Genomic DNA, 9,779 nt, shown 5'->3' with positions numbered 1-9,779 from the left:
CAGCTGCTTGTTGGGTCTTTTGGGGAGCAATCATAGTATGCTCCTTTTGGGGGGTACTCCATAGCCTCAGTAATAGTGTCAGGTTTGGGGAACTCCCCTTGAGCTGGATCCCAATTTGGGCATGTCATTGGACCTCCTTTTGACTCAGGCTCTTCTCCATTTTTGTTGCTGCAGTTCTTTCAGACAAAAAAAAATTATGAGTCAGAGTTTTGACTCTGGGATGGCAACCCCTTCCCTCATTTGATGCCCTGTCTTCCTGATGGAGGTGGGCTCTATAAGTTTCATTCAAGAGAAATAGAGGTCTAATGGTCCTCTCCCTCATCCATGATGAAATATTAACATGCATGTCAATAACTAAATTTTTATTGGCTCATGAATACATGTTCAGAAGATATAAGCTTGGGATTTTCTTCAAAGTCCTAATCCTTTGCAATATCTCACTCCTAATTTTCGTCCACAAAAGTATTCATGGCATTATATATTTTTATAATGTATATTTTTAAATTAAATTATGTGATTAGCAATTGAATCATGTTAACTCATGCCCCAGTCCTAAACATTCAAGAAGATAATGATAACATACCCAACAAAGGGGAGAGAGAACCTGTAGAGGCCATATCCAGAGGATAGGCATAGCCCCTGGTTGAAGGATGGGGCCACCCACCCATCTCAAAAATTTTAACCCAAAATTGCTCCTGTCTAAAAGAAATACAAGATAAAGAATAGAGCAGAGACTGAAGGCAAGGCCATCCAGAGACTGTCCCACCTGGGGATCCAGCCCATATGCAGATACCAAATCCAGACACTATTGGAGATGCTTAAGTAAGCAAGTGCTTACTGCCAGGAGCCTGATATAGCTGTCCACTGAGAGGCTCTGCCAGAGCCTGACAAATATAGATGTGGCCTCTCACAGCCAACCATCAGAATGAGCATGGGGAACCCAATGGAGAAGATAGGAGAAGAACTGGAGGAGCTGAAGGGGTTTGCAACCCCATAGGAAGAACAACAATATCAACCAGTCAGACCCCCTTCCCCCCAAAAAAAACCTCCCAGGGACTAAACCACCAATCAAAGAGTACACATGGGGGGGACCATGGCTACAGCTGCATATGTAGCAGAGTATTATAGTATTATCTTGTCAGGCATCGCCAGGAGGGAAGCCCCTTGGTCCTGTGAAGGCTCAATGACGGAGGGGGAATGCTAGGGCACTGAGGCAGTAGTGGGGGGTGGGGGTGGGTGAGGGAGCACTGTCATAGAGGCAGGAGAAGGAGGGATGGGATAGAGGATTTGCAGATGGGAAAACAGGGAAGAAGATAACATTTGAAATGTAAATAAATAAAATAACCAATAAATTAAAAAAATAGAAAAAAATTCTAAATTTAAAACTGTATTCAAAATAATAGAAAAAATTTACCATTTCAAATAATAATTGTATGTAATATGATCAAGTTTTAAATAGTTACTTTATTCTCTTTTAATCTCTACTTGAAAGGAATGTAAACTCTCCTCCTTTTTTTCTCTTCTCTCTTTTCTCTTTTCTCTTTTCACTCTCCCTCTATCTCGTTCCCCAAATGCCCAATTCTATTCTTCTGGTCATTTTAGTCTGGATTCTTCCAGATGTGTCTCTCTCATAACTACAGAAACCCTTTCTCCTCAACTATACCAAGAAGCAGTCATGTCCTAATTTTCATTAAAAACATATATCTATTAATTCATATGTAGTGCAGGCATAATAAAAAACTTACATTTAGGTTCATAATAAGAATATTTTAGAAATTATATACATTTTAAATTATCCATTATATAGATATTCAAATACACAGAGACATGAATTTAAAATCTCTATGGAAGGAACTCCTCATCAAAACAATGAATATAACATTAATTTGATAGCTTAATATAATATTATGCATCTAATGAATGCTCTTTATATAAATAATTAGCATTTTAAGATTTATGAATTACTTAATATACTCAGATATAGCATTTTACTACGATTTAAGATTTTTAGAGGACCCAAATATAAAAGGTAGTAAGCATCAGGTCTTTTAGTATATGATAACACTATTTAAATTCATTAACGTGCACTTGCATTTTAATTGGTCATAGAAAATATTTTTCTTTCCTTTTATTAATAAGCAAAAAGTTTAAAAATAAACCAAAAAATTCTTAAATATAGAGCAGCAGTTAAATAAAACTGCTGCTGAATTCAAGGTCATACCAAAGGTACAGGCTTCCTCATAACTACTCATGTAGACAGGTTTCTGTGTGTGTGTGTGTGTGTGTGTGTGTGTGTGTGTGTGTGTGTGTATGAAACCAAGAAAAATTTGAGAAATGGAAACCACTATGAAGCAGAAATCATGGACTTTTTATTATGAAATCCCAAAATGCTCTGTTTTTATTTTTGTTTTGTTTTTATTTTATTTGTCTCTCTGTCCTCTGGGTTTTCATTTCCACCTAAACTGGTCAAAATCCCAAATCTTTTTCGATGTTTTCAGCTTCTCATGATCCTCAGAATTTCTAGGTTTGGAAGAGACATTCAAACCAAATCTATGTGTTCTTTCCTTTAATTTTTCCAGCTTAACTATAAGCTTGGTGTCAGATGATGAACCTCTTATTGGAACTGAAGAAATTCCAAACCTACCTACTTGAGCAGCCTTCTTGTTCTCCAAACTTTCAGGTACATTGACTCATTCAAATTTCTGTATTCTCTCAGTCTGAGATATTCCAGATGTAATTTTTACCACTTTTGTGTGTGTGTGTGTGTGTGTGTGTGTGTGTGTGTGTGATGCCATATCACCAGCCTTTTCAGTGTTCTTCTTCTTCAACAGGCAGTTCTATAGTCTTTGGTTCTTCTTCCTCAGTTTCATCTCCAATAGATTATCTTCCTTTTCTTCTTCGTCAGCATGTTCTTCAAGATATGCGGCACAAGTCCCTTCCGCTCGACTCGAGCCCCGGGCTACCTTGCCTGCAGAGTCTTGCCCAACACCCGCAAGGGCCCACACGGGACTCCCCACAGGATCCTAAGACCTCTGGTGAGTGGAAAACAGCGCCTGCCCCAATCCAATCGCACGGAACCTGAGACTGCGGTACATAGGGAAGCAGGCTACCCTAGCTTGATCTGGGGCACAAACCCCTTCCGCTCCACTCGAGTCCCGGGCTACCTTGCCAGCGGAGGCGCCTGACACCCGCAAGGGCCCACACAGGATTCCACACGAGATCCTAAGACCTCTAGTGAGTGGAACACAACTTCTGCCAGGAGTCTGGTTCGAACACCAGATATCTGGGTACCTGCCCTGCAAGAAGAGAGCTTGCCTGCAGAGAATACTCCGCCCACTGAAACTAAGGAGAGTGCTACCCTCCAGGTCTGCTTATAGAAGCTAACAGAGTCACCTGAAGAACAAGCTCTTAACAGTGACAACTAAAACAGCTAGCTTCAGAGATTACCAGATGGCGAAAGGCAAACGTAAGAATCCTACTAACAGAAATCAAGACCACTCACCATCATCAGAACGCAGCACTCCCACCCCACCTAGTCCTGGGCACCCCAACACAACCGAAAATCTAGACCCAGATTTAAAAACATTTCTCATGATGATGATAGAGGACATCAAGAAGGACTTTCATAAGTCACTTAAAGAATTACAGGAAAGCACTGCTAAAGAGTTACAGGCCCTTAAAGAAAAGCAGGAAAACACAGCCAAACAGGTAGAAATCATTAAAGAAAAACAGGAAAACATATCCAAACAGGTGATGGAAATGAACAAAACCATACTAGAACTACAAGGGGAAGTAGACACAATAAAGAAAACCCAAAGCGAGGCAACGCTGGAGATAGAAACCCTAGGAAAGAGATCTGGAACCATAGATGCGAGCATCAGCAACAGAATACAAGAAATGGAAGAGAGAATCTCAGGTGCAGAAGATTCCATAGAGAACATCGACACAACAGTCAAAGAAAATACAAAATGCAAAAGGATCCTAACTCAAAACATCCAGGTAATGCAGGACACAATGAGAAGACCAAACCTACGGATAATAGGAATTGATGAGAATGAAGAATTTCAACTTAAAGGGCCAGCTAATATCTTCAACAAAATAATAGAAGAAAACTTCCCAAACATAAAAAAAGAGATGCCCATGATCATACAAGAAGCCTACAGAACTCCAAATAGACTGGACCAGAAAAGAAATTCCACCCGACACATAATAATCAGAACAACAAATGCACTAAATAAAGATAGAATATTAAAAGCAGTAAGGGAGAAAGGTCAAGTAACATATAAAGGAAGGCCTATCAGAATTACACCAGACTTTTCACCAGAGAAAATGAAAGCCAGAAGAGCCTGGACAGATGTTATACAGACACTAAGAGAACACAAATGCCAGCCCAGGCTACTATACCCGGCCAAACTCTCAATTACCATAGATGGAGAAACCAAAGTATTCCACGACAAAACCAAATTCACACAATATCTTTCCAAGAATCCAGCCCTTCAAAGGATAATAACAGAAAAGAAGCAATACAAGGACGGAAATCACGCCCTAGAACAACCAAGAAAGTAATCATTCAACAAACCAAAAAGAAGACAGCCACAAGAACAGAATGCCAACTCTAACAACAAAAATAAAAGGAAGCAACAATTACTTTTCCTTAATATCTCTTAATATCAATGGACTCAATTCCCCAATAAAAAGACATAGACTAACAGACTGGCTACACAAACAGGACCCAACATTCTGCTGCTTACAGGAAACCCATCTCAGGGAAAAAGACAGACACTACCTCAGAGTGAAAGGCTGGAAAACAATTTTCCAAGCAAATGGACTGAAGAAACAAGCTGGAGTAGCCATTTTAATATCGGATAAAATCGACTTCCAACCCAAAGTTATCAAAAAAGACAAGGAGGGACACTTCATACTCATCAAAGGTAAAATCCTCCAAGAGGAACTCTCAATTCTGAATATCTACGCAACAAATGCAAGGGCAGCCACATTCATTAGAGACACTTTAGTAAAGCTCAAAGCATACATTGCACCTCACACAATAATAGTGGAGACTTCAACACACCACTTTCTTCAAAGGACAGATCGTGGAAACAGAAAGTAAATAGGGACACAGTGAAACTAACAGAAGTTATGAAACAAATGGACCTGACAGATATCTACAGAACATTTTATCCTAAAACAAAAGGATATACCTTCTTCTCAGCACCTCATGGTACCTTCTCCAAAATTGACCATATAATTGGTCACAAAACAGGCCTCAATAGATACAAAAATATTGAAATTGTCCCATATATCCTATCAGACCACCATGGCCTAAGACTGATCTTCAATAACAACATAAATAATGGAAAGCCAACATTCACGTGGAAAGTGAATAACACTCTTCTCAATGATACCTTGGTCAAGGAAGGAATAAAGAAAGAAATTAAAGACTTTTTAGAGTTTAATGAAAATGAAGCCACAAAGTACCCAAACCTATGGGACACAATGAAAGCATTTCTAAGAGGGAAACTCATAGCTCTGAGTGCCTCCAAGAAGAAACGGGAGAGAGCACATACTAGCAGCTTGACAACACATCTAAAAGCCCTAGAAAAAAAGGAAGCAAATTCACCCAAGAGGAGTAGACAGCAAGAAATAATCAAACTCAGGGGTGAAATCAACCAAGTGGAAACAAAAAGAACTATTCAAAGAATTAACCAAACGAGGAGTTGGTTCTTTGAGAAAATCAACAAGATAGATAAACCCTTAGCTAGACTCACTAAAGGGCACAGGGACAAAATCCTAATTAACAAAATCAGAACTGAAAAGGGAGACATAACAACAGATCCTGAAAAAATCCAAAACACCATCAGATCCTTCTACAAAAGGCTATACTCAACAAAACTGGAAAACCTGGACGAAATGGACAAATTTCTGGACAGATACCAGGTACCAAAGTTGAATCAGGATCAAATTGATCATCTAAATAGTCCCATATCCCCTAAAGAAATAGAAGCAGTTATTAATAGTCTCCCAACCAAAAAAAGCCCAGGACCAGATGGGTTTAGTGCAGAGTTCTATCAGACCTTCAAAGAAGATCTAATTCCAGTTCTGCACAAACTATTTCACAAAATAGAAGTAGAAGGTACTCTACCCAATTCATTTTATGAAGCCACTAGTACTCTGATACCTAAACCACAGAAAGACCCAACAAAGACAGAGAACTTCAGACCAATTTCTCTTATGAATATCGATGCAAAAATCCTCAATAAAATTCTCGCTAACCGAATCCAAGAACACATTAAAGCAATCATCCATCCTGACCAAGTAGGTTTTATTCCAGGGATGCAGGGATGGTTTAATATATGAAAATCCATCAATGTAATCCATTATATAAACAAACTCAAAGACAAAATATATAAACAAACTCAAAGACAAAAACCACATGATCATCTCGTTAGATGCAGAAAAAGCATTTGACAAGATCCAACACCCATTCATGATAAAAGTTCTGGAAAGATCAGGAATTCAAGGCCCATACCTAAACATGATAAAAGCAATCTACAGCAAACCAGTAGCCAACATCAAAGTAAATGGAGAGAAGCTGGAAGCAATCCCACTAAAATCAGGGACTAGACAAGGCTGCCCACTTTCTCCCTACCTTTTCAACATAGTACTTGAATTATTAGCCAGAGCAATTCGACAACAAAAGGAGATCAAGGGGATACCAATTGGAAAAGAGGAAGTCAAAATATCACTTTTTGCAGATGATATGATAGTATATATAAGTGACCCTAAAAATTCTACCAGAGAACTCTTAAACCTGATAAACAGCTTCGGTGAAGTAGCTGGATATAAAATAAACTCAAACAAGTCAATGGCCTTTCTCTATACAAAGAATAAACAGGCTGAGAAAGAAATTAGGGAAACAACACCCTTCTCAATAGTCACAAATAATATAAAATATCTTGGCGTGACTCTAACTAAGGAAGTGAAAGATCTGTATGATAAGAACTTCAAATCTCTGAAGAAAGAAATTAAGGAAGATCTCAGAAGATGGAAAGATCTCCCATGCTCATGGATTGGCAGGATCAACATTGTAAAAATGGCTATCTTGCCAAAAGCAATCTACAGATTCAATGCAATCCCCATCAATATTCCAACTCAATTCTTCAACGAATTGGAAGGAGCAATTTGCAAATTCATCTGGAATAACAAAAAACCTAGGATAGCAAAAAGTCTTCTCAAGGATAAAAGAACTTCTGGCGGAATCACCATGCCAGACCTAAAGCTTTACTACAGAGCAATTGTGATAAAAACTGCATGGTACTGGTATAGAGACAGACAAGTAGACCAATGGAATAGAATTGAAGACCCAGAAATGAACCCACACACCTATGGTCACTTGATCTTCGACAAGGGAGCTAAAACCATCCAGTGGAAGAAAGACAGCATTTTCAACAATTGGTGCTGGCACAACTGGTTGTTATCGTGTAGAAGAATGCGAATCGATCCATACTTATCTCCTTGTACTAAGGTCAAATCTAAGTGGATCAAGGAACTTCACATAAAACAAGAGACACTGAAACTTATAGAGGAGAAAGTGGGGAAAAGCCTTGAAGATATGGGCACAGGGGAAAAATTCCTGAACAGAACAGCAATGGCTTGTGCTGTAAGATCGAGAATTGACAAATGGGACCTAATGAAACTCCAAAGTTTCTGCAAGGCAAAAGACACCGTCAATAAGACAAAAAGACCACCAACAGATTAGGAAAGGATCTTTACCTATCCTAAATCAGATAGGGGACTAATATCCAACATATATAAAGAACTCAAGAAGGTGGACTTCAGAAAATCAAATAACCCCATTAAAAAATGGGGCTCAGAACTGAACAAAGAATTCTCACCTGAGGAATACTGAATGGCAGAGAAGCACCTGAAAAAATGTTCAACATCCTTAATCATCAGGGAAATGCAAATCAAAACAACCCTGAGATTCCACCTCACACCAGTCAGAATGGCTAAGATCAAAAATTCAGGTGACAGCAGATGCTGGCGTGGATGTGGAGAAAGAGGAACACTCCTCCATTGTTGGTGGGATTGCAGGCTTTTACAACCACTCTGGAAATCAGTCTGGCGGTTCCTCAGAAAATTGGACATAGTACTACCTGAGGATCCAGCAATACCTCTCCTGGGCATATATCCAGAAGATGCCCCAACTGGTAAGAAGGACACATGCTCCACTATGTTCATAGCAGCCTTATTTATAATAGCCAGAAGCTGGAAAGAACCTAGATGCCCCTCAACAGAGGAATGGATACAGAAAATGTGGTACATCTACACAATGGAGTACTACTCAGCTATTAAAAAGAATGAATTTATGAAATTCCTAGCCAAATGGATGGACCTGGAGGGCATCATCCTGAGTGAGGTAACACATTCACAAAGAAACTCACACAATATGTACTCACTGATAAGTGGATATTAGCCCCAAACCTAGGATACCCAAGATATAAGATACAATTTGCTAAACACATGAAACTCAAGAAGAATGAAGAATGAAGTGTGAACACTATACCCCTCCTTAGAATTGGGAACAAAACACCCATGGAAGGAGTTACAGAGACAAAGTTTGGAGCTGAGATGAAAGGATGGACCATGTAGAGACTGCCATATCCAGGGATCCACCCCATAATCAGCATCCAAACGCTGACACCATTGCATACACTAGCAAGATTTTATTGAAAGGACCCAGATGTAGCTGTCTCTTGTGAGACTATGCCTGGGCCTAGCAAACACAGAAGTGGATGCTCACAGTCAGCTAAAGGATGGATCATAGGGCTCCCAATGGAGGAGCTAGAGAATGTAGCCAAGGAGCTAAAGGGATCTGCAACCCTATAGGTGGAACAACATTATGAACTAACCAGTACCCCGGAGCTCTTGACTCTAGCTGCATATATATCAAAAGATGGCCTAGTTGGCCATCCCTGGAAAGAGAGGCCCATTGGACTTGCAAACTTTATATGCCCCAGTACAGGGGAACACCAGGGCCAAAAAGGGGGAGTGGGTGGGCAGGGGAGTGGGGTGGGTGGCTATGGGGGACTTTTGGTATAGCATTGGAAATGTAAATGAGCTAAATACCTAATAAAAAATGGAAAAAAAATATTTGCCTGCAGCCTCTTGATAAGATCTTGTTTTCTTCCCTTGGTCTCTAAACCATGAGCAAGACATTCTTGTTTAGTGCAGCAAGCTTCAGCCATCTTTCTGCACCTTCAGAAAAATATTTCATCATATATAAAAATATTTTTAAAAGAAGAACTGAAATATCCACAGTTTGATAAAAATGTATTTTTTTTCTGGACACAAACATCATATGTAAATAGTTACCACATACACACATGACACGATTACATGAAGTTAAGGTGAAATGATTTTAGAGAAATATGTAGAAAATTATATCTTTTCAGGATATGAGAAAGGCTTAATAACCATAAGATACAAAGATGATGTCTTTGTAATTAAAATGTAATATTTCTCTCTGTTTCTCTGTCTCTCTGTGTGTCTCTCTGTTTCTCTCTGTCTGTTTCTGTTGCTCTCTCTCTCTCTCTCTATCTCTCTCTCTCTCTCTGCATTAAGAAACTGGCTTAGGATATTTGAGGATGAGGTTTTGTGATGACATTTCCCAGAAAACCCATGTGCTAATGACATATGAGCCAGAAGAAAATTGTGGATGGAAATAAGGAAATGTCTTTACTCTTGTAACTGCAGCACTCAAATATTTAGTAGGGCTC

The 9,779-nt window shown here is 39.2% G+C and overlaps 1 pseudogene; it reads right to left on the bottom strand.

Annotated features, from left to right (window-relative positions):
• Nucleotides 1-2,398: 2,398 nt before the first annotated feature.
• Gm14903 lies at nt 2,399-9,248 on the bottom strand (annotated as a pseudogene).
• Between the last annotated feature and the right edge of the window lie 531 nt (nt 9,249-9,779).

Source organism: Mus musculus, chromosome X (assembly GCF_000001635.26).
Source record: "Mus musculus strain C57BL/6J chromosome X, GRCm38.p6 C57BL/6J".
NCBI classification, from domain to species: Eukaryota; Metazoa; Chordata; class Mammalia; order Rodentia; family Muridae; genus Mus; species Mus musculus.
Note: the sequence above shows the minus strand (reverse complement) of the source record. Positions and strands in the feature narration are given on the sequence as shown.